This window comes from Nelumbo nucifera, chromosome 8, assembly GCF_055504915.1.
Source record: "Nelumbo nucifera cultivar China Antique chromosome 8, China Antique-T2T, whole genome shotgun sequence".
Classification (NCBI taxonomy): domain Eukaryota; kingdom Viridiplantae; phylum Streptophyta; class Magnoliopsida; order Proteales; family Nelumbonaceae; genus Nelumbo; species Nelumbo nucifera.
Window position 1 is genome coordinate 17,787,055 of NC_142656.1, and position 23,586 is coordinate 17,810,640.

A 23,586-nucleotide genomic window follows, 5' to 3' on the forward strand; every position below is an offset into this window, starting at 1 on the left:
CATGGGCCGGGCCGGGCCGGGCTTTTAGTCTTCATTAACGGAAAAATGATAGGCCCGAGCCCGAGCCCGGCCCGACCAACGGGCCTAGAACTTGGGCCCAAGCCCGGCCCTGACAAAAAGCCCGAAGCCCGAGCCCGCGCCCGGGCCCAACCTAATAAAAGAAATTTAAATTTTTTCCTACATTATCTATTTTAATTCAGATATTTTTCCCCTATTTAAATAAACACAGTTTTACATTCTTAAATAAAAAAATTTATTCAAATGGACATCACATAACCCATTTTAATTTCATTCTTTTTTTCTTACAATCAAGTGAATCAATTCAATCAACAACCTTCTTTAAGGTTGTTTAATATATTCCCTGTTGTTTGGTTGTTTCTATACAACCAAGGCAAACCTGAAATAAAACACATAAGAGCAAATCATATAGGTTCATATTCCTACAAATAGCATCACACACTAAAACTAAATTCATATAACTTCAAGTTCATGTTCCTCCAAAGTCATAAAAAAATAATCTGAATAAAACAAACAAAATCCATAAAACATATTCTCCATCCATTCTTGAATTCACCAACAAGATGGAATATTCCAACTCTCAAGTTCCAAGCCATTCTAAAAAATAAAATAACAGACTTCATTGCCCATATGACCATATCAAATAAAACATGTTCTAGGCTTCTAGCCATTTCCATTCATTCTTGAATTCACCAACAAGATTGAACATTCCAACTTCCAAGTTCCAAGCCATCCTACAAAAGAAAATAAGAGATAAATTCCGTACCCATGTCACATATGTAATTTGTTATCATGTCAAATGACATATAATTAATGGAAATATATATTATTATAATACCTAAAACATATCATCAAGTTCAACATTTTCATCATCATCATCACTACTATTTGATTCTCCATCCTCTTCTAACAAGCTTGATCCCCCTGCATACAATTGAAAAATCTATTACAAAAAATTCAATGAATCATATATTTTAATAAACAATAAATAAAAAATTACCTAATACAAGGCCTTGTGCACGAAGCCAATCTTCAAGACAAACCAAAGCTTGAATTGTGTTGGACTTAAGTGAACTTCTCCAAGGATTGATCACCTTCTTTCCAATGCTAAATGCAGATTCGGATGCACTGTAGAAATAGTAATAGCCAAAATATCTCGAGCCATTGATGCCAATTCAGGAAACCTAAGTGAACTCTTATTCCAATACTCCAACACATCAACATCTGCTTTGATATCAAGGTTTTGTTCCTCCAAGTAAAGGTCTAATTGAGTTTTTTCACTTTGAATATTTCTTTTTGAATTCAAAAATTGCTCATAATCCTCAAACCCATCACCATCATCATTTCTCTCACTCATGTCAAATTGACTAGAAGATCCAACAAAGGAGGTGGAGGAAAATTTTTCTTTGTATTCATTAAACAAATCATGAAGAGTTTTAGTTATAGCATTAACATGCTCCTTAGCTTCATCTCCATAAAATTTATCAAAACAATACTCCACTAACCTAATCTTGCAACGAGGATCCAACATAGCAGCACAAGACAAAATCATACTATATTCAGCCCAATATTTATCTAATTTCTCCTTCATTTTTTTAACCATGCCAGTCATAAAATTCTGAGGTTCCTTACTCACTAACATCAAATGTCTATGAATCATCCACACTCCCTTGAAGTAAATGTTTGAAGTAGGGTACTTAGTGGCAGAAAACATGCAAGTAACATCATAAAAAACCTTTAAGAACTTGTGAAGCTTATCCACTTTTCCCCATTCTTCTTCCAAAAGCATAAACATTTTAAAAATATTATCCCTTTGCCCCAAATGTTGTAAGACTTGCTTATAATAAATGGCATGTTCAAGCATCAAATAAGTTGAATTCCATCTCACACACATATCTAACCTCAATCTTCTAGTTGTGTTTAAGTGAAAACTTTTTCAGCAAGTTCATAAAATCTATGCTTCCAGGCAACTGATTTCTTTATATTTTTCACACCATCCCAAATCTTACAAACAACATCATCAACAATATTCAAACCAGCTTGCACAATAAGATTCAAAATATGGCTACAATAATGAACTTTGAAAAAATCACCACCACACACCAAAGATTTATGTATAGAAGATCTCAATTTCAAAGAGTTAGCCATCACATCATTGTAACTAGCATTATCTAATGTGATGCTAAAAATTTTCTGATCAATATTCCATTTGCTTAAGCACATGGCCACCTCATCTGCTAAAGAAAGTCCATCAAAAGGAGGTGCCAAAGCTTTAAAGCGAATAATTCTTTTCTGTAACTTCCAATTGTTGTCAATCCAATGAGTAGTTATACACATGAATTCATCATCAGTGTGCTCAGATCTCCAATTATCGGAAGTTAAACAAATCCGACCAAGTGTATTAGACAAATCACTTTTCACACCCCATCTCTCTTTCACATAACTAGACATGATATCTCTTTTAGCAGTATGCCTACTCACATTTTTAAATTCAGGATTTATAGATTGAACAAAGAATCTAAAACCAGGTTCTTCAACAGTAGTAAAATGGTGTTTTCCACATACAAGAAAAATTGATAATGCCCTACGAGACTCTTGTTGATCAAACTTGTAGTTTTTCAAAGAAGTACTCCCATCAGTGTTTGATTGAGTAGTTACTTTGTATTGTCTAATATCCTGAATTCTGCGTCTAGGGTAATGCTCTAAATGACGCTTCAAGTGAGTAGTTCCCTTACTTGACTTACCTTGTAATATTTTCATGTAGTGCTTACATCGTGCCTTCTCTGAATTAATCTTTTCCATTTCTTCCCACACCTTAGATGTCAATCTTTTCTTAGTGGAAGTCTGGTCAAACTCTTGATTGTCATCATCAACTATATCTACTCCAGCAGCCGCATTTTCACTTGCCATTGACATGACAGTAATTATTAAATATGAAATAACCTGCATAATGAATTCTAATTTTATCAATAAGACAAGCATATATTAAATAAAAAACTAAAAGAAATTTCTACAATTTGTTTACATTAAAAAAGAATATAATTTCTGAATCTGCAAAAAAAAACCAATTGCAGATTATCCAATATAAATTCTGAATTCAATAATCAATATAAATCAGAATTTGTTTACATTAAAAAAGAATATAAATTCAATATAAATTCTGAATTCAATGATCAATATAAATCAGAATTTATTTACATTAAAAAAGAATATAAATTCAGTATAAATTCTGAATTCAATAATCAATATAAATCATAATTTATTTACATTAAAAAAGAATATAAATTCAATATAAATTATGAATTCAATAATCAATATAAATCAGAATTTATTTCATTAAAAAAGAATATAAATTCAATATAAATTATGAATTCAATAATCAATATAATTTATTTACATTAAAAAAGAATATAAATTCAATATAAATTCTGAATTCAATAATCAATATAAATCAGAATTTATTTACATTAAAAAAGAATATAAATTCAATATAAATTATGAATTCAATAATCAATATAAATCAGAATTTATTTACATTAAAAAAGAATATAAATTCAATATAAATTCTGCCTTTCTAGGAAGTTCGTTTTATTGGTATCTGAGAATTGAATGAAACTATATTGATTCCTAGGTAGTCGGTGCATCAACTAGATAGAGAGAAGAAACAGGGCACTTTTGCCTTGTTCTTTTCAGCAGGACCAACAGTTATAAAGTAATTTACTTGAAAATTCCTTCCTGTGTTGGCAAGAAACCTTTCCTTTTCATCCTCTGTAAAAGTTTATGCCTTTCTAGGAAGTTCATTTTATTGGTATCTGAGAACTGAATGAAATTATATTGATTCCCAGGTAGTCGGTAGTTCTAATCCCTTCTTTTGTGGGGGAGAGGAGCTGAGGCACAGGGTAGGTAAGCTCAAACATTGTCAAAATCTTTTCAATCTTTGTGTCACAGTCCTCTTTCTCGCATATGCCTTCTATGCTGATCTTTCCAAACTGTGAAATGCAGGAAAAAAATGTCAAAATCCATCCGTACCCATAACTCAAATGCTCTTTTTCTTTTGGGCTGGTCTAGTCTCCCTATTTGGACCGTGCCCTGTAGAGGGTCGGGACAAACATGGGAATGGGATAGGTCAAATTAAACGGGTTTAGAAGATGCTCTATATGCTGCCCTGCTTTTAACTGTGAACTCTAACGTGGTTCATAGTCTCAGTCTGATTAATCCAAACAATTCATCTCTTAAGGACAACAATATAGATATATGCCCTTCTGTGAAAAAAACCAATCATGTCCATGCCCCATTATGTTAATGGGGGGTGAAGAACAGTTTTGGGCCCATAGATTCGTGGATCAAAGCACACAAACTTTTACAAGTGACCAATTGGCTACCACACACCTACAAGCCCATATTTTTTTTTTATTTAAATAGAAAACATGAATAAAGCTAATTAGTGCACACGACAGTTCTATTGTCTCCGCTTCTGTTCAGCCCTTCTTCTTCTTCTTCTTTCCTTAGTACGGACTCCCTTTTACCTTATTGGGTCAGTCTAGTTAATGTTTTTCTCTCCTTCCTGTGTTCCAATTTGCTTTGGTTTGAAAGTTTAGAGAGAGGAGTTTTGGACCCTTTCTGGTACACGCATGGGTTGCTTTGGTCCCCATTCCTTTTTGTGTTTCATCTTTAATTACTTTTCTATTATTTTTTTTCGTTTTTATCTTTGTTATTCAAAGATTTGATGATGACCCTTCCAAGTTCCACCACAGCAATGAGAGAGGGCTTAATTAGAGTGGGGTTTATCATGACATCATCTCCACCGTGTCCTGAGTATCCTGACGTTTCTGCTTCAAGCACTAACAAGTTCAAGCACTAACAAGTTCTCAGTTCTCAGTTCTCACCCCATCCCTCTTTTATGGCTTACAATTTACAACATTTCTCTTATATTGTTGTTTAATATTATTTGATTATTTATGTATATTAATTATTCCTAGACAGAGAGAAGAAACAAGCCACTTCTGCGGTTCTGCCTTGTTCTTTTCAGCAGGACCAACAGTTATAAAAACAGTAAACACTAAAGATTGTTATAGAATAAAATGGTAAAGAGGACTCACCGCCGCCGCCAGTGATTGTATTCGCCGGAGATTTCGCCATGAATCGGTGACTGTGGTCTGTGAGCTGCGAGCTTGACCTACGATTTTGACAATGATCACTTGATTAGTTCGCGTCTGAGAAAGAAAGAGAGAGAGAGAGAGAGCTCACCGTCGTCACCGGAGTTGTTGCGCCGGTGAACGTTCGCCGCCTCGCCGGTTGTGGCTGCCTGAGAGTGTGAGGATGAGAACTGTGGAGTGGAGGAGATGAAGGGTCGACTGAAAAAAAGAATGTGAAGAGGCATAGATGTCTTGACTAGGGGTTTTATTTAGGTTTAAGTATAGGTCAGGCCAGGCTATTTTGGCAAATCCCGATCCCGGCTCAAATTTATTGCGGGCCGGGCTTTTTGGCCTGAGGTTAAGCCCGTGGACCCATAAACTTGTTCAAGCCCGTCCGGGGGCGGCCCGGTCGGGCCGCCCGGCCCATGAATAGGTCTACAAGTGTCCACTGCATAGGCTCTCATGAGTATCGCGGAGGACGAGCTTGGCTTCAGAGGGTCGCAGGCAGCGCAAATAGGGAAGCGTGTAGGATCTTTGGTACAGTCGTTCGTCTATCATGACGTATTTTGCTGCCTGACGCTCTACCCTCCTGGTGGCATTACGATCTGTGGGGATGGTCCCGTGTAGCAGGAAGCTCGCGAGCGGATCAATCCAGCTTGGCTCTGCTTGAACGACGGGAGCGACCTCCTCTGCCCCCTTGAGAATGCTAGGCCAAGGCAAGTTCTCTATATACACGGTTCTCATGGTGTTATCACTAGTGCTGGCTAACCGGGATATGGCATCGGCCTCGGTGTTCTCTGATCTTGGGAGTTGCCGGATGAAGTGTGATTGGAAGTTGAGCAGGGCGTCTCTCACTTTGGTTAAGTAAGCTACCATGGTTGGTTCGCGAGCTTCGTACTCACTCGTAACTTGGTTGACCATGAGCTGGGAATCACTATAGACGACAATGTGCTTGGCTTTCACTTCCTTCGCCAGATCCAGCCAGGCTAGTAACGCCTCGTACTTTGCTTCATTGTTGGATGCTGCGAACTCAAAGCGTAGTGCATACTCCAGTTTCACACCGCTTGGCCCGTAAAGAATGATCTCAGCTCCGCTGCCCTACTGGTTTGACGAGTCATCTACGTGAAGGATCCAGGGCTCCTCGTCCCAGTTCGCGCTTGGCCTGACTAGGAGAGATGCCGCGTTGGTTGCTACTTCACGGCGCTCGAGCTCAACCGGTCTGGGAACCCCGGGCTCACCCGCACTGGGGGCCTCGTGTTCAACCGACCTGGGGACTTCGGAGCTAAAGGTGCATTCTGCGACGAAATCTGCTAAGGCTTGGGCCTTGATAGAAGTTCGCGGCTTGTACTAGAGTCCGTACTCGCTGAGCTCGATGGCCCACTTTAGGGGTGTTCACGGGTCGGGTTGGGTTGGTTTATTGGGGTTTTCCCAACCGACCCGACTTGGTCGGGTTACCTGAGGTGGAAACCGAAACCGATCCACTGATAGTTCAAACCGACCTGGTCGATTTGAGTCGGGTTGGGTCGGTTTGGGTCGGTTTTGGTTTTGCTCATGTACAAAAGGACACCTAATTGAATTCTAATTGTAATTGCCTAATGGGTTTCCTATTTGGTGTAAAAGATTATAGAAAGTTAGAAACCATGATAGATTTTCTATTCTAATTGTAATTGCCTAATGGGCCTTCTAGTTCTAGTAGAAGACTAGTTACAGTTAAGTAGGAAACTACTCAAACTAGGAACTATCGAACTAGTAGAAGACTAGTTCGGTTCGGGTCGGGTTGGTTTCGTTTTTCACACAAGAAAACCGAAACCGACCCAATATATCAGTTTATATATTTGCCCAACCCGAAACCGACTGGTACTGATGAAAACCCGACTGACTCGGGTTGGGTCAGTCCGGGTTGGTCGGTTTGGTCGGGTTGGGCATTCTTATGAACAGCCCTAGCCCACTTTGTCAACCTTCCCGAGACCTCGGGCTTGAGCAAGACTTGCCTTAGAGGTTTGTTGGTAAGGACAACGATGGTGTGAGCTTGGAAGTATGGATGAAGCTTCCGGGCTGCTATGACCAGCGCATAGGCTAACTTTTCTATCTCTGGGTACCTTGTCTCTGCTCCCTGCAACACTTTACTAACATAATAAACAGGTCGTTGGACCCGATCTACTTTTCTTATTAGTACCGAGTTGACCACCTCGTCACTTGCCGAGAGGTATAGCTCTAAAACATCACCTTCTTCGGATCGGGTTAAGACTGGGATGCTGGCGAGTTGCCTTTTGAGCTCTTTGAACGTGAGCTGGCACTCTTCGGTCCATTCAAAGCCTTTGCCTTTTATGACATTAAAGAAGGGCAGGCAGCGATCTACTGACTTGGACATGAAGCAACTCAGAGCGGCTAACCGGCCGTTTAACTTCTGAACCTCCTTCAGTTTCTAGGGTGGTCTCATTTCTAGGATGGCTTTAATTTTGTCCGGGTTAGCTTCAATGCCGCGCCGGTTAACAATGTACCCTAGGAATTTACCCAAGGTGACACCAAAGACACACTTGTTTGGGTTCAATTTCATATTAAATCTACGCAGAATTTCAAAAACTGAATGTAAATCTTGTATTAAATCATGTGAAAATTGGGTTTTGACGACCATGTCGTCTATATAACACTTTATTTTTCTACCAATTAATGGCTCAAACAGTTTATTTACAAGCCTTTGAAAAGTGGCCCTAGCGTTTTTCAACCCGAAGGGCATGACCTTGTAACAGTACAGGCCAAGCTCGGTTATGAAGGTAGTTTTCTCTTCATCAGCTGGGTCCATCCTGATCTGATTGTAGCCCGAATAGGCGTCTAGGAAGCTTAGCAACTCATGCCCCGAGGTCGCGTCCACTAGACGGTTGATCCTGGGAAGTGGGAAGTAGTCCTTTGGACAAGCTCGGTTCAGGTCGGTGTAGTCGACGCACATGCGCCATTTACCGTTAGCCTTTTTCACCAGAACAGGGTTGGCCACCCAGCTCGGGTAATGGACTTCCCTGATAAAATTGGCTGCAAGGAGCTTACCGACCTCCTCGTTGACTGTCCTCCATCGCTCTAGGGCTAGGTTGCGTTTCTTCTGTCTAACAGGCCTAACTACAGGATCAGTATTAAGCTTATGAGTTATGATGCTAGGGTCTATGTTGGGCATTTCTGCCGCAGACTATGCAAAAACATCTAAATTTTTGAGTTAGAAACTTACCATTGAGACCATAGAGGCTTCTCAATAGAAGCGCCGATCTGAAGTACCCGAGCTTGATCCTCTGTCGAAGCCGGGATGGAGATGGTCTCTTCGGTGGGTGCGGCTCGCTCCAGCTCGAGGTCATCTGCTACCTTAGCTTTTCCTTTGAGGGCGGCTATATAGCACTTGCGGGACTCAATGTGTTCGCCTCGCGTCACCCCGACAACGAAGTTTGTAGGGAACTTCATCGCCAGGTAGTAGGTGGAGACCACTGCTCGTGGGTGATGGGCCGACCTACTGTTGTGTTGTACGGGGAGGGAGTCGCGACCACAAGGAACTCATGGTTGAGCCTTACCACTCTAGGCCAGGTGCCGATCTCCACAGGTACAGTGATTCTCCCTAAAGGCCTGACCTCCTCTCCGCTGAACCCCACTAGTGGAGTGTTTGCGGGCTTCAGGTCGCCTTCCTGGTGCTGAAGTTGATCGAAGGATGCTTTGAAGAGAATATCCGCCGAGCTGCCCAAGTTGACGAGGACACACCTGACCTTGAAGTCGTTGATCTTTATCTTTATGATGAGCGCGTCATCATGGGGATAATGGACCCCTCGCGCATCGTCCTCTGTTAAGAAGATCGGTTCCTCCATCCTTGGCCGCTTCGAGGGATTCTGTTCTTCCCTAGCGGCCTCGCGAGTTGATGACCGAGCTGCAGCTGAGGTGCAGTCCGTGAGAATTGATCCTCCGACAATTACATGGGTAGTCCCCCAGACTGGTCTCTCATCGGGAGGCTGCCTCTGTGGCTTTTCTGCTTGCTTGCTGGATTCAGGAGCATCCTTACTCTGCTTCCCCTGCCGAATTGTTTTATTATTATTATTATTTTGTACAAAATTTCTCAGATATCCGCGATGGATGAGTTCCTTTATCTATTCGCGGAGGTTTTTACAATTCTCGGTACTATGACCGTGATCTCTATGAAAATTACAATACAAATTTTTATTTCTAACATTAGGGTCGACCTTCAGCCAAGGTGGTCACTTCACATACGAGGCGTCCTTGATCGCCATAAGGATCTCGGCCCACTTTGCGTTGAGGGGTGTGTAGTCCCTTTCTGCTGTTGGAGCTCGGAAAGGATGATTTGGCTTTGCCCCCCGAGCTTGGTCCTTCTTCTTCTTGCTGTCACCCTGAGTTGGGGGCTCTGGTTCCCTCTTTCTTTTCTCAAGGGCCTGCTCGCCCTTCTGGTGGATCTCTTCCTCCGTCCCTATGAACCGATCTTCGAGCTTGAGGAACTTGGTCACGGTCTTCGGCTGATTGACAACCACGTGCCACTTGAACTCTTTGTGGGTGATGCCTCGCTTGGCCGCAGTGAGCCAAACTGCGGGGTCCAGGTCGGGTATTTGTAAGCAAGCGTCATTGAACCGCTTGATGTAGCTTCGGATGGACTCCCCTTCCTTCTGAACTATGCTAAGGAGGCTCTCTTGAGTTCTTGGGCACCTCTTGCTGGTGACAAAGTGGGAGGTAAAGACTTGCACAAACTGCGCCCAACCTCTTATCGAACCAGGTGCGAAGTTTCGGTACTAGGTGCGGGCTACCCCTTTGAAGGTGGTGGAGAAGGGCACACACATGCAAGATTCACTGGCTCTTGCCAGGTGCATCTGGGACTGAAAGGCATCCACGTGATCATTCGGATCGAAGGATCTGTCATACTTGTCCAGTGGGGGGAGCTTGAAGTCCTTTGGCATGGGGACAACAAGGAGCTCTGGTGATAGAGGGGAAGGAACTGAAAGAAGCGGAGTAGCTTTTACCTCGCCCGAGCTTACATCTTCCTTGCCTCTGAGTTCGGACAGATCGTGGGTGGCAGTTCGGCGAGCTCGGCGACGCCTTCGCTGCTTCTTGGCCGGCTCGGCATTGGTGCTGCTGGCCTCGGTATTACTGAGCTCGATGGGCCCAGGGAAAGGCTCAGACTGCCGTCGGTAGCTGTGAACAGAGGGACCTTGTCCCAGGTCGTCGGTCAGCACCTCAAACCAGTTTTCGGCAAGTGAGGGTTCTAACTGTGAACGCTGAGGTGATACGGGCCTAACTGGCTGGGAAGCCCCCGACCTAACTGCAGGCCACGAGGCGGGGGTAGGTGGTCTCTCCTTTCTCCCATGAGACGATACCGAGGTCTCTCCTCGGCGGGAAGGAAGTTCGCTTCGGCAGTGGGGCTTGGTTGGCTGTGCAGCTGGATGCTGAGGAGGGAGTGAAGGAAACTGTTGCTGATACTAGTATTGGGAAACCTAGTGTAGCACTTGCTACTGGTGAAACTAGAGCTGCTGGAACTATTGCATCTAAGCCTGCATGGCTCGCATGCACTGCATCAGATCCTCAAGATGACCTTGGTTGGCCACCGGAGGTGGGATGGTGGGTTTAGCGAAGGTTGTTCCGACTGTAGAGGGAAGTGGAACAGTCATGGGTGCCACTGTTTAAGGCACATTCTGACTGGGAACCCCGTCCGCAGAGAGGGGGACGGTAAACTGTTCAATGCAGACAGTGGGAAACTGGGGTTGTTTCTCAGGGGTGTTTTGGCGTCTGACGTTGCTTGAGGAAGCCATGGGTGTCGGTGATGCTGATGAGTTTGATGAGAGTAGAATTTATCATATTTTTATCCCCAATTATTCTGTCTTTTATACTAAATTAGCATCTAATTGGACTCATATCTCTTGTATTTTGGTCCAAGGTATGGAAGAAGGCATCAAGAGCAAAGAAAGACAAATCGGATGATTTTTCACTGTTTCGATATCATTCAGTGATCTGGGCCTAACTCGCTTCTCCGAACTCAGAATGGGCTGATTCAAGATCCATTGGAAAGATAAGAGAAAAATCCACAACTTTCATGTTTTGGGATTTCGCAGATTCGGCCTGCATTGAAGTCAAATCTGGGCCCGAAGTCAGGGCAATTTCGTAGCAAGGCCCAATCCGCAGCTGAAGCCCAACTCGCAGAAAAGCCTGGCTGAAGCCCAATTCGCAGAGGAGGTCTATTACGAATCCAAGAACAAGAAACTAAGAAGAATCCTTCTAGATCTAAATTCTTGATGTAATCTTAGAGTGAAAAAGGGATTGAGTTCAAGAGATAAAGAGATAGGGTTAGAATTAGGATAGGACTTTCTATTTGTTGTAAAGATCAACTTCAAGAGAAAGGAGGAGACCACCCTCCCCCCTTTAATCTATAAGAAGGAGGGGGCGGACCAGCTGGAGGTATCACTGGATCACTGAATTATTCAATCATTCAACTTCTGATCTGAATCAAGAAGCAAGGAGCAATCAGCCAAGAAGGGTTCAAGAAGGGTTCAAGAAAGGTTCAAGAATTCAAGAAACCCCAAGAACAAGGTGGTGGCAAGAGAAGATCTCAACACCATGGGCGAATTCAAGAGTTATTTCTTCCCCTTTGTTTGTTTTAAATCTTCCATCATGAACTAATTTGTTTCTTGCTAGGGCTATGGAAAGCCTAACCATGTTAATGAATATATTTTTATCTTCTTGATTTATCCAAGATTGTGATTTCCATATAGTCTATGAATTATTGTTCTTAATGCAACTAAGAGCTTGGCCACCTCTTAATTGATGTGGGTTATGTGAATGAATTGAGAGAGGAATTCACATAATTGACAGAATAATTCATCGTGTGAATTGAATGGTATATAGAGATATATATACATGATTCATCTGATTTTAATGGTTTTCTTGGACTTAATGCACTTCCATCTTGAGAGCTCTACTCGAGAGATCGAAGGGTTACCTGATGGGCATAGGTTTAGTATATCTCGAGAGAGAATATTAAATAAATTTGTGAAAATCTCAGCTTATGGGAATAACAATTAGTCTTGGGTAATTTGACCCATCAATATTCATTACATTGGTTAGGTGGACCAAAAGCCCTAGCGATTTCATCATTTGCATATTGAATTAAGTGATCACCCTTGTTTTTATTTTCTTTGTTCCAATTTTTCAGTAGTTCTTGCTCAATCCTAAATTTCGATTGTCCAAATAATTAGGGAAAACTGAGATTCTACTACTTATTTTGTTAAATCCCCGTGGGAACGATATTATTATACTACTTGATAACTAGTACACTTGCTAGGGTTATATATTTATAGCTATCAGAGTTCTTTGGAGAAAGTTGCACAGAACTTAGAGGAAGGCCTTTTGAAGCGTTCCCACAGACGGTGCCAAATGATGCAGCATGATCTGGGCACTCCTAGCTGGCTGAAACTTGGCTCCTAGCTGTGATAGACGACACCTGAAACAGAGAGGAATGTGAAGGATTCCCGGGGAGCTCTCCCGGTGGGAACACTCCGATGGCTAAGTTAGAGCTCTGAGAAAACTCAAAGAAAACACAGAGAGAGTTAAGAGTGCTGAAAGTGCTAGCTTCAATACCTTTGCTTCGCGAGGGTCGGGGTCCTCTTATACCGGAGCTTTGCCACATCAGGCGCAACCGCCACTGCCATAGCCATTACTGCCCGGGCTGAGGTGGCGGGTGCAGGTAGCCGTTGCAGGGTACGGACTCGTCGGGCATGCCATGCTTTTCAGAGATGGCAGGCATGCCGCCGCCTGGCGAGAGACGTGGGCACTGCCACCAGATCCGGCAGGTACGGATGTTAAGCGGATCTTCCCTACAGGTTGCCGAGCTAGTTTGCACCGAACTACCTTGGGCCAAATTGCCTTGCACCAAGGTGCCGAGGTATGCCGAGGTGCTCACACTGGAGGTGAGCCTTAAGCAAGTATGAACAGGAGTGTCGATGGTGTTGTTCCGAGGTGTTTCTCCCTCTGGACAATTAGCCGAAAGTCGGGGTGTTCCCTTCTTAGGAAGGAAGAGCTTGAAACCCCTTGGGAGGAGCTCGGGTCTCAAGGGGAGCTTGGGTCCCCTTGCACGGAGGGAGCTCGGGGCGCTCCACCCTTAGGGCTTGGGGTGAGCTGGGCCTTGCCTCCTGGCGAGTTGCCACATCTGCCAAGTCATTTGGTCGGGCCTTAGCGAGCTTGTCACGCCGAGTTGTGGCCAGGCTGTCGTGCCGAGTTGTCACTTATGCCAGGTCATGTCCACGTGTCCCCATGCTATGAGGTCGGGCCAAATCACCCTACATCAGTTTTTACAGACAAGTGGCTCGTTGGTGAAATGGACCTATAATGGACTCAGTGATGGATCAATTAATCCAACCAGCCAGTTTGGCCAGAGGATAAAAGCCTAGTATTTAGGTACACCAATGAGATCTGTTAATAAGAAACCCCCTTTGGATATGCCCCATATGTCAGGCAACCACCTTGGATTGGGCCACCAATTAGCCCACCGACCTGGTTGGCTAGGTCACCCTCCGTCCATATCATCTCTATGCCCTTCCATATATGGAAACCTTCTATAGTTGATATTAACCATCCAAGTAGAGAAAACATTAAATAGCTTACACTGAAAACGGGGCAAACGATCTTGGGCTAAAACCTTCTTAAGAAACAGATCTCAATCTTGACATGATTGAAATAACACAAGTGTTCTGTGAACAACTGAGTGATTTGTTCAGGCTTGTAGTTATTTGGCTGGGTGCAACCGGTCTCAAACCAATCAAATTCTAGTAGAGTTTAGTTGCTTCTGGAGTCTTGTCGAGTTACTTAAACCCAAAAACATGGATTTAATAGGTGTGTGTAATGGGTTTTCTTTCAAGCCCAAACATTTTAAATTATTGGATCAATTCCCATTCTGGGCCCTCTATGTGTAATGTCTCTACCAGACTTGTTATTTGCCATCTAGCCCTGATCCAAATCTTTTATGGGTGAAATGGGTTTTCTTTCAAACTCAAACTTGTTAAATTTTTGGATCAGTTCTCATTCTCTCTACCAAACTTGTAATTTGGCATTTAGCAAATCTTTCCCAGAAGTCAGATCCAAGCAGCGCTAACAAGTGTGCAAGAGTTGTTTAGCCTTCCAAGGCACTGGTCCTCCACTCCAGGAGGAGTTTGATTACGACTCATTGTAGTTTGGGCCAGACAAGTATAAGCAAGGCTTGGGCTTCCAAAATTCGACAGACACACTTGGCAGGCGGGCCCATTATGAATGGGCCTCAAAATCAAGTTCATTTACAATTCAACAACCAAGACCGTCAGGTCCTCTGTTGAAGAATGTTAGGTGGTGGAGTCAACAGTTGAGTGAGACAACCAACAAAGTTCACTGGTCAGTTCTAGTAGGACTAGTAAGTGCAATTCATCCATTCTCTGCTTATATTAATTCTCTATCTGTCAATTCAGCACTTCATCTCTCTCTCTCTCTGAAGAAACATGTTTCGTGAAGGGCCAGGGCCTGGAGGTCCCTGGGCACCTCCACCGGGAGAATGCTGTTGCTGCAGCGGCTGTTTGGCAGATCTGTAAATCCCAGAGCTCAATACTCAATGCTTTCTCTGTCTCCTTCATTTCTTCTTTTACTCACAGAGAGCTTCTAACCACACAATATAATATTCTGATATTTGGGCTCTTCCGTGTGTTTCTTTTTCCTTCTCAGGTTGAAAATTCTGTGCTGCTGTTGGTTGTTGGAAGCTGTTTGTGGTTGCTGTTGCAGTCCATTTGGTTATGGGCCTCCTGGACCTCCCGGTCCACCTCCACCCTTTTGATTCTTACTTCTCAAATCCTTTATTAGAGTACATTTAACTAGTCTTCTTGTTTTGCTCCAAAAATAATAATTTTGTAGTATGGTTCTCTGAGTTTCTGAACTTATTGTTTGTACACTTCTTTGTAGTTGCTGGTATTATGACTAAAATCTAAATTTCATACTAAATTTTGTGAGCTGGCTGCCAATAAGATTCCATTTATTTGCAATGCAATTTTATTTGCACTGGTACAAATTTGTGGGAGTGCAAATGAGAATAATGTGGATCATGGTGAGCTTTTGCTTCGGTTTTTGTTTTACTTAATCTGAAGTGCGAGCAAACAAGGCCTAACTGATTTACATTTTGATTCGATCATTAGTGTTCCCCCTGTTTTATTGGGTAGTTGTAAGAAAGGTTTGCATTGATAGTGGTCACCACTAGTGGTGAGCAAATGGGTAAGTCTTACCTATAACCAAATGGAATCGACCTCGAATCAGCATTGAACCGACACTACTCAATCTATTACAGGGTAGGGTCTGGTTCTAAATTCTTGAAACCGACCCTCACTCAGGTTGGTTTTAGGCTTTAGGGGTTTACCCTACCTAAACCGACCCGATGAATTGGCCTTGGAACCAAACTTGACTTGAAATAAACCCCAAAAATATTTTTAAGGATGTAAAGATTTGAGTTCAAGCACTCATAGTTACAAAAGTCATGGTCTTAATTGACCATCGAGTTACTTAAGTGATTTGATAATTTGTTTTCATTTTTATATTTGTATGTGTATAATAAGTAATGTAAATCGGTTCCACGGTCTAGGGGTTTACCCTACCTGAACAACCCGATGAATCGGCCTTAGAACCTAACTTGCCTTGAAATAAACCCCAAAAATATTTTTATTGCTGTAAAGATTTGAGCTCAAGCACTCATGGTTACAAAATCCATGGTCTCACTTGACCATCGAGTTACTTAAGTGATTTGATCACTTCTTTTCATTTTAATATTTGTATGTGTATAATAACTAATATAAAAAATAATATTTACAAAATTTAAATCATAATGACAAATTTTCAACCATATATTAATATATTATGATAAACTACATATTAAATTACTCAATTTAATCAATAAAGACAATATAAGTTTTAAACTATATATTATCATTGTTGAAAATCAAGTTTTTGAAGGACATGTTTCATTTTTTCTTTCTTGAAGGGAGAGAGTACAGAAAGAATAGGTTCCATGGGTAGACCCCGGAACCACCAAGGCCAGAACTAGGCTTCATAGGGTAGGTTCTGGTTCAAAAAACCTGGAACCAACCCCTACAGGGTAGGTTCCAAGTTCTGCATGGAACTGAACTGAACCGACCCATGCTCGCTCCTAGTCACCACTTGGATGACCCGATTAAGAGTTTGGTTTTGATGGTTGAATTGGCTGGCCCAGTTCAGTGGTTGAATCACCTATGGATCAATGGCTGTTTTGACTTTAATGACCCAAGTCAATTGTTGAATCTTCGAATACCACATTACCTTTGAATCCTACTTAAACGGTTTAGATGCAATGATGCTTTTTCATGGATCCGATTGTATTTTGTCAAAAGTTCCCCTTTACTTTTCTTTTTTCAACTTGGAATAGATACCCGGACATTTTGATAATGAAATTATGTGGGCGTTCATTTTTTTTTTTTTGAGGGTGGAAAAGTTGGTAAATGGGATTTTGATTTTTATTGGTCAAGAAATACATGTTCTTTTTTTAGATTTGAGTAAGGGCATATTTGTTTCCTCTTAACTCTTATCTCTTAAGAGGAATTCTTTAACTTTAAGAGAAAAATGGTTGTTCGTTTCCTCTTATCTCTTATTTCTTAAAGTGAAATCATACAACTTTTTGTTTTTGAATGATAATCCAAAAGACACAAAAACTCTCAAATATGAGGTCAAAATGGATATTTGATCATTTTTAAAATTCAGAATTCAGAACATCTCTGCATTCAGAGCATAAAGGAAAGAAAAATTGTCAAAATTTGATGAGACAAAAATGCCCCTATGAATTCGTGTGAGAGGGCTTTTGCGTTGGAGGTGATTCAGCTGTGGTGGTTAATCACCTATGTTCTGGAAAAATTATTTGGAATAGATTTCTACTTCAACCGTATTTCTAATGTCCCAAACATAATGATCAACTTCCCGATTTTCACCAAACACAACTTCTAGCCCAGCTCAAACCCTCCCAAACGGAAACTGTATAACGTTTTCAGTGTGACATGAGGAAGTGCTAGACAGTTTCAGCCAGAGGGTATGGATGTAAATTTATTTCATAATATAGTTTAAGCTTTTTTTCTGCCAAAAAAAAATAATATTAATAAGATCGGGTCCAGGACTCCAGACAAAATGGTGAAGGCGCACAACTTACTTCAGGCCCAACAATACTTTTTAACCTATGGACCTACCGGCCCAGTAGACACTCAAGTGGAAATCTACTAAATATTTATTGGTCAAAATATGTCAAGACCGAGCCCAGTAGGTTTAACAAAATGTCAAGCTTGTGATTTTTTAAGGGGTTTTTATAGTTCAGTCCAACCCTAGGGTGGAGTTAGGATTTCTAAGGATGGACTGAATCCTGTCCGTAGATTGATGCCAAATTTACGGGCAGGATGCGGTTTATTGGCAGGGCCACTAATAGACTAAGAGGGGGCTGCCATTTCAGATTTCTGAGGGGGAGTAAAGTGTACTTATCCCTTTTTTTTGTAAAACCTTTAGGTGACATAACAACATGAATTAGTTTTTTTTTTTATTGCTGGTTCTAAAAATAAATCAAAATAATTTGGTTTGAAAATAGATTGTTTTTCAAAACAAAAATATAAAAAATATGTTCTTAGTTGTGCACGTGCTTTTTTATCCTCAAAACTAAAACAAAAAACATGTTTTGAATTTTTGGTTTCAAAAACATATTTTCATTTGATTATTCGACATGTTCCATAAATCATATAATTTTTATACTAGAAAATTTGTTTTTCTTTTGTTTTAAAAATTAATATTTTTTTTCTTTAAGCATGTTAATTTTGGCTGTTGGAGCCTAACAGCATAGGCTGTTGAGACAATTCCTGGGCTGGCCACATTTTGGGCAGTTCACCTATTCACACCTATACTTTGAATTTTACTCAAAAATAAATTAAGATATAATTACTAATTTACCCATTCTCAAGATAAGGTGACATTACCAGAAATTCTCTCAACAGCATAGGCTGTTGGCCCCCAACAGCTAAAGTTTTTCCCACCAAAGCTAACTTTAATATATCCCGAATTCCCAATTGGGGTCTTGTCCATTGTGATGGCCTGTGATGAGTCCACCTAGCCTGATGGGCAGCAGTCTCGTGGGGCTTGGAAACAGCACGTACAAAGTCTTCCCACTGTAGTTTGGCAGGACGGATGATAACTTTATCACTAGTGTTCATGGCTTTATGCTCAAAAACAGTTGAATTACGAGCCAGCCAAAGATGCCATAAAATGCCATAACACCAGGACACGTTGTCCAAATGTTGAATGCTCGTGAGCTTCTCAAGGTCCTTTTACACGAGACAGGATCTGCTCTCCTCACAGATGGGCGCCTCACATGTACATCCACTGCATTGATAACATCTGTGTGAGGCGCCAGATGTGAGGAGCAGATCTAGTTTCCCACCATATAGTGTCAGCCACCAAACAATCCCATCAATCATTGAGAGGATTCACACTCATCCTTCAATCATATATTAAGGGCCAAACCAACCAAGAAGTTTGTACAGTAGAAGAATAAGTGTTATATTGTCTCATCATCTACTTTACATTATTTTTTCGAAAAAAATATGCACACACACACAAGAAATCTACTTCGCTTAAAGGAGGAGCTCTTTCCACCCGAATGTGCGCCTTGTGAAGTCAGGTTGCACCGCACACCGAGACCGGAGAAAACATTAGGGTTGAAGAACAAATCAATGACCCCAGTTGCTAGCAGAAGAACGAAAAGATGGAAGGTAGAGTTTGCTACAGGCAAGTGTATTGGGATGTAATTAAGCGGTGAAATGGTGGGTGAACAACGCTCTTTCTTTGTCTAGTGGTGTCATTTCTCTCAATCTTTGTATTGATTTAGCTGCTTATATTTGTTTTAGTGATTTTGTGGGACGTGCTACCCGGCCGTCTTGTATAACACCTTTTGTTTCTATAAAAAAAGTGTTAAAAAAAAATCAATTGATGTAATATATTGAATATATTACAAATACCTACCCGCATGTTTGCATTTCACCGGAGGTCGCTGAATTGTTCGGCGACCACGGTCACAGGTAATGTGATCTTGAATGTATTACAAATAGCCACAACTTGATCCAAGATATCAGGAGACCCTGAAATAATGTCCGCTTCAGAAGAAGATGTTGCCATCATACTAACTAAGGTTTTGAGACAGAATGGTTTTCGGTTTCAAGGCCAACAGATCAACCATTCAATATTAATGAATCAGTTTAGAATATATTTAAAAATTAAAAAAAAACTATGCACTGGATAAAAAAAAATTTAACGGTTCAATCGTTTGGACCAACGGTTTGGTTTTCTGATCAAATGAATGATTTTTTTAGATAAAAGATGGTTAAGGGATGAAACTGAATTAATTGACTGGCTGGATGGTCAGAGTGGATCACCGATGGTTCAAATATCATGATGCTAAGAAGATTATATACAGCGTCTGTAGAATATTTACCATGTCGCTTGCACTTTTGGTCTTTTTCTTTAAATATATATGTATCAATTTAAGCTTGCCTTAATTAAGGCTGTGTTTGGTTTATCATAAAATTAGTGGAGAAATCTTTGAAGCATTTTGTGAAATTCCTTAATAATTTTCCTAAAAATTTCCATTTCTCGCTTGTTCTCCAAGCAACAAAGTAGTATAGAGGGAAAAATAAAAGAAAAACAATGAAATTTCATTAGGATGATTTACATCTGAATTTTGTTTTAAGGAAATAACAAGCATTGTTGTAGTATGCTTTAATGAATTGATGAAATGTGGCACTACATGAAAATTGACTTCTACGGTCATAAAAATCGTAGTTAAAATAGACGTCACGTCCGTAGCAAAACAGTGACCTTTAGCTACGGATACATTGTCCGTGGTTAAAACCATTTGTCCGTAGTTAAAAGATGTTTATAACCACCGTTTTAAGATGTCCGATGCTATAAGTTACAAAAGTAGAAATTGACTTATAACTACGGTCATTTTGTCCGTGGGTAAAGAGATGTTTGTCCGTGGTTAAAAGTTATTTAACACAATAGCTACGGATTTTTAATTATCCGTGGCTATAATTACAAAGTCAATAATCTTTATTAGCTACATTTAGATATTTAGTATAAGGCATTTAAAATTAATAAATAATAATCATATATTATTAATTTAAAACATTTATTACTATTTCTAGTAAATTAATAATTGTTTATTTATCAAAGTAAATAAATATAATTAATAACTAACAAATTATTAGCTCATTAATATTGAAGTACAATAATAATTAACTAGCAAAGGGACCCTACTTCGTAGGGGCTGGAATGGAACCGTTGACCCGTTGACCTGGTTCCTGGCCAAAAACCATTGAATCGATCAACGACCCATTGACCCAAGCGGTCGAACCATTAACCCATTGACTCATAAAATGGTTTTTGCCCGTTGTTTATTTTTTTAATTGGGAACCATCTAGGCAACCAATTCCATTAATCTCGGTCCCTAGCAAAAAATCATTGAATTGGTCAACGACCCATTGACCTCGGTGGTCGAACCATTGACCCATTCAATGGTTTTTCATCATTTTTTATTTTTTTTTATTTTTATTGTCAAAATGGGCTATCTATTCGAACCGAACAATCGAACCGTTGACCCAAAAACCGGTGCCCAAAACGATTCCGTTTTCAGGTCATATGAGTCACACACTCGAATGACATAACACATATGGTACTGCTTAATGGACCTCACACACTCAATTTTTTGCTTGTAATTGTTGTTGTTAGAACTAGTTGTCCATTTTTTTTTTTAATTGGGAATAGTCCAGGCAACCAGTTCTGTTTTACCCCAATCCCAGTCCCTAGCAAAAAATCGTTGAATCGGTCAACGACCCATTGACCCGAGTGGTCGAATCGTCAACCCATTGATCCGTTCAATGGTTTTTGGCTGTTTTTAATTTTTATTGTCATAACAGGCCATCCGTTTGAACTGGACAATCGAATCATCGACCCAAAAACTGGTGGCCAGAATAGTTCCATTTTCGGGTCGTATGAGTCACACGCTCGAATGACATAACATCGTGGTTTTTGAAACAGACCCGGAGACCAAACCGATCAGGGTTTGGTTATCGAGTCGAACGGTTTAATAATTTTATTATATTCTCTAGCTACGATTTCCAAGAAAAACCATTACGATAGACATTTTCTAGCTATAGTTTTCATGAAAAACCATTGCAATAGACATTTTTTAGTTACACTTTTTATGAAAAATCATTGCGATAAATATTCTTTAGCTATGGTTTTCATGAAAAACCGTTGCGATAAACATTCTCTAGCTGTGGTTTTCATTAGAAACCGTTGTGATAAAAGGACTAATTTTCTTTTTTTTTTTAAATGTATTTAGCCACGGTTTTGTCCGTTGCTATAGGTACTTTTGCAATGGTTTTTATAATGTTATAGCAACAAACAATGTCCATTGCTAAATGATAGATCTAGCAATGGTTTTCAGAAACCGTTGTGAAAACCTGTTGCCACGGTGGAAGAGGCATCGGTTTTGTATCCTTTTTGGTACTTCTAGCAACAGTTTTGTCCGTTGCTAAAAGTCAATTTTCTTGTAGTGTGGGAGGCTTTCCGGGATAAGACAAGTTAAAAAAAACATAAATTTTGGTGATGTATATTTTTATGAGATTTTTTAAACTTATTGTCCGAAAATATTGTTTTGTTCAAAAAAGAATAATGTTTTTAGGAATATGTTTCTTATATTGTTGGTCATTTTCAGTAATTATTATAGGACTTAAAAGTGAAAATAAACGAAGTATATAGCCCAAAAATAAACGGAATTAATGTATTTTTTTTGAAAGCCCATAGGCACCTTCATTCAACTTTCAAATCTCAATTACATCCTTGTTCATCAACAGAGAAGAGATAAACTCAGGAGCAGAGTACCAGGTTTGAGGAAGTTGACAAAAGAAAATTTAGCTAGCGCTGTTCATAAGAAGGCCCAAACCGACCAACTCGGATCGACCCAACCCGAGTCGGCCGGGTTATCTTCAGCACCGGTCGGTTTCGGGTTGTAAAACATCATAAACCGATGGTTTGGGTTGGTTTTGGTTTCTTTGTGTGAAAACCGAAACCGATCAGAACCAAACCGATTAATTGTCCCTTTATGAAGTTTAAATTAATTAAGCCCCCATAACTAATTGTCCCTCTTCAAATCTATTACATTGGCTAGATTAATGATTGTAATTAATTGTCCTAAAGTCTCCCTACAAAATTCACCCAAATCCCAATTAAGACAATTAAACTTCAAAATGAATATATAATCAAAGGGATAGGTTGGTGGTTTTGGAGATAAAACTTAATTACTGAAAAGATATATAACATATATACCTCTATAATAGGCATTATTATTATATATGGGTTTTGCTCTTCTTTTCCTCTCCAAAGTCCAAATTGTGGGCTAGAGGTATATCCTGTTTATAAAAAACAAGGCTTTTCCCGCGTTCACTACCTCACATACTGTGGTGCCACAGTCCCCACATATATATTGCAGTTGAGTTTCTGTCAAGCATGGTTGAACTTAGAGCCGAAACCAACCCAAACCGACTCAAACTGACCAGGTTGGTTTTGCTTAACACTGGGTCGATTTCGGTTTCAAGTTTAGGTAACCCGACCAGGTCGGGTCGGTTGGAAAAACCTCAGTAAACCAACCCAACCTGGCCCATGAACAACCCTAAATTTAGCTAAGCGATGAGCTACTTGGTTACCAAATCTATGAGTGAAAGTAATTGAGGACACTCCTACAACTTAGATATTAGAGTAAAAATACTCCAAGGAGGATGAGAGTTTTCCTCCAACAAGAGCTTAATAACTATTTCTTTATCACCTTCAAAGATGGTGTGAGAGAATCTCATGGAAATGACAAACTTGATACTTTCCAATAAAGCTTCAGAAACAATTGGAAGAAAGGGATTGAGAGGAATAGCTCGTGCAGAAATGAGAGATCCCGTGTCATTCCTTACTACAAATTCCACACTTGAATTATGAGTGGAATTGGCTCCATCAAAGTTAATTTTTAAATGGCCATTGGGGTGGCTTTGTCGAGTGCATTGGCTAAATGAATTTGTTTCTTGCAGGATCCATATTGCTACCATGATGATTAGAAGTGATCAATAAGTTCTGATGAGCGAAACCAATGGTATGCTGGATAATCATGTGAGGATTCCATGGGCTGTTATTGAATACTAAAGTATTTCTTGCAATCCAGACATGCCATAGAAATGATATGATTTTCAGTAAATCAATATCAATGATGAGCCTTGATTTGAAAAGCTTTATTTAGTTTGTGAGCCAATCAGCAATACTCATGTCACTGGTTACATCAGAATTGATAGCAATGTCCACATCA

At 40.4% G+C, this 23,586-nt stretch overlaps 1 long non-coding RNA gene across 1 annotated transcript; it reads left to right on the forward strand.

Annotated features, from left to right (window-relative positions):
- The first annotated feature begins 14,589 nt into the window (after nucleotides 1–14,589).
- LOC104592578 (uncharacterized) lies at nucleotides 14,590–15,134 on the forward strand. Its single transcript, XR_734433.3, has 2 exons — nucleotides 14,590–14,727; nucleotides 14,862–15,134. It is a non-coding gene; the product is annotated as an uncharacterized LOC104592578 (long non-coding RNA).
- Nucleotides 15,135–23,586: the final 8,452 nt, after the last annotated feature.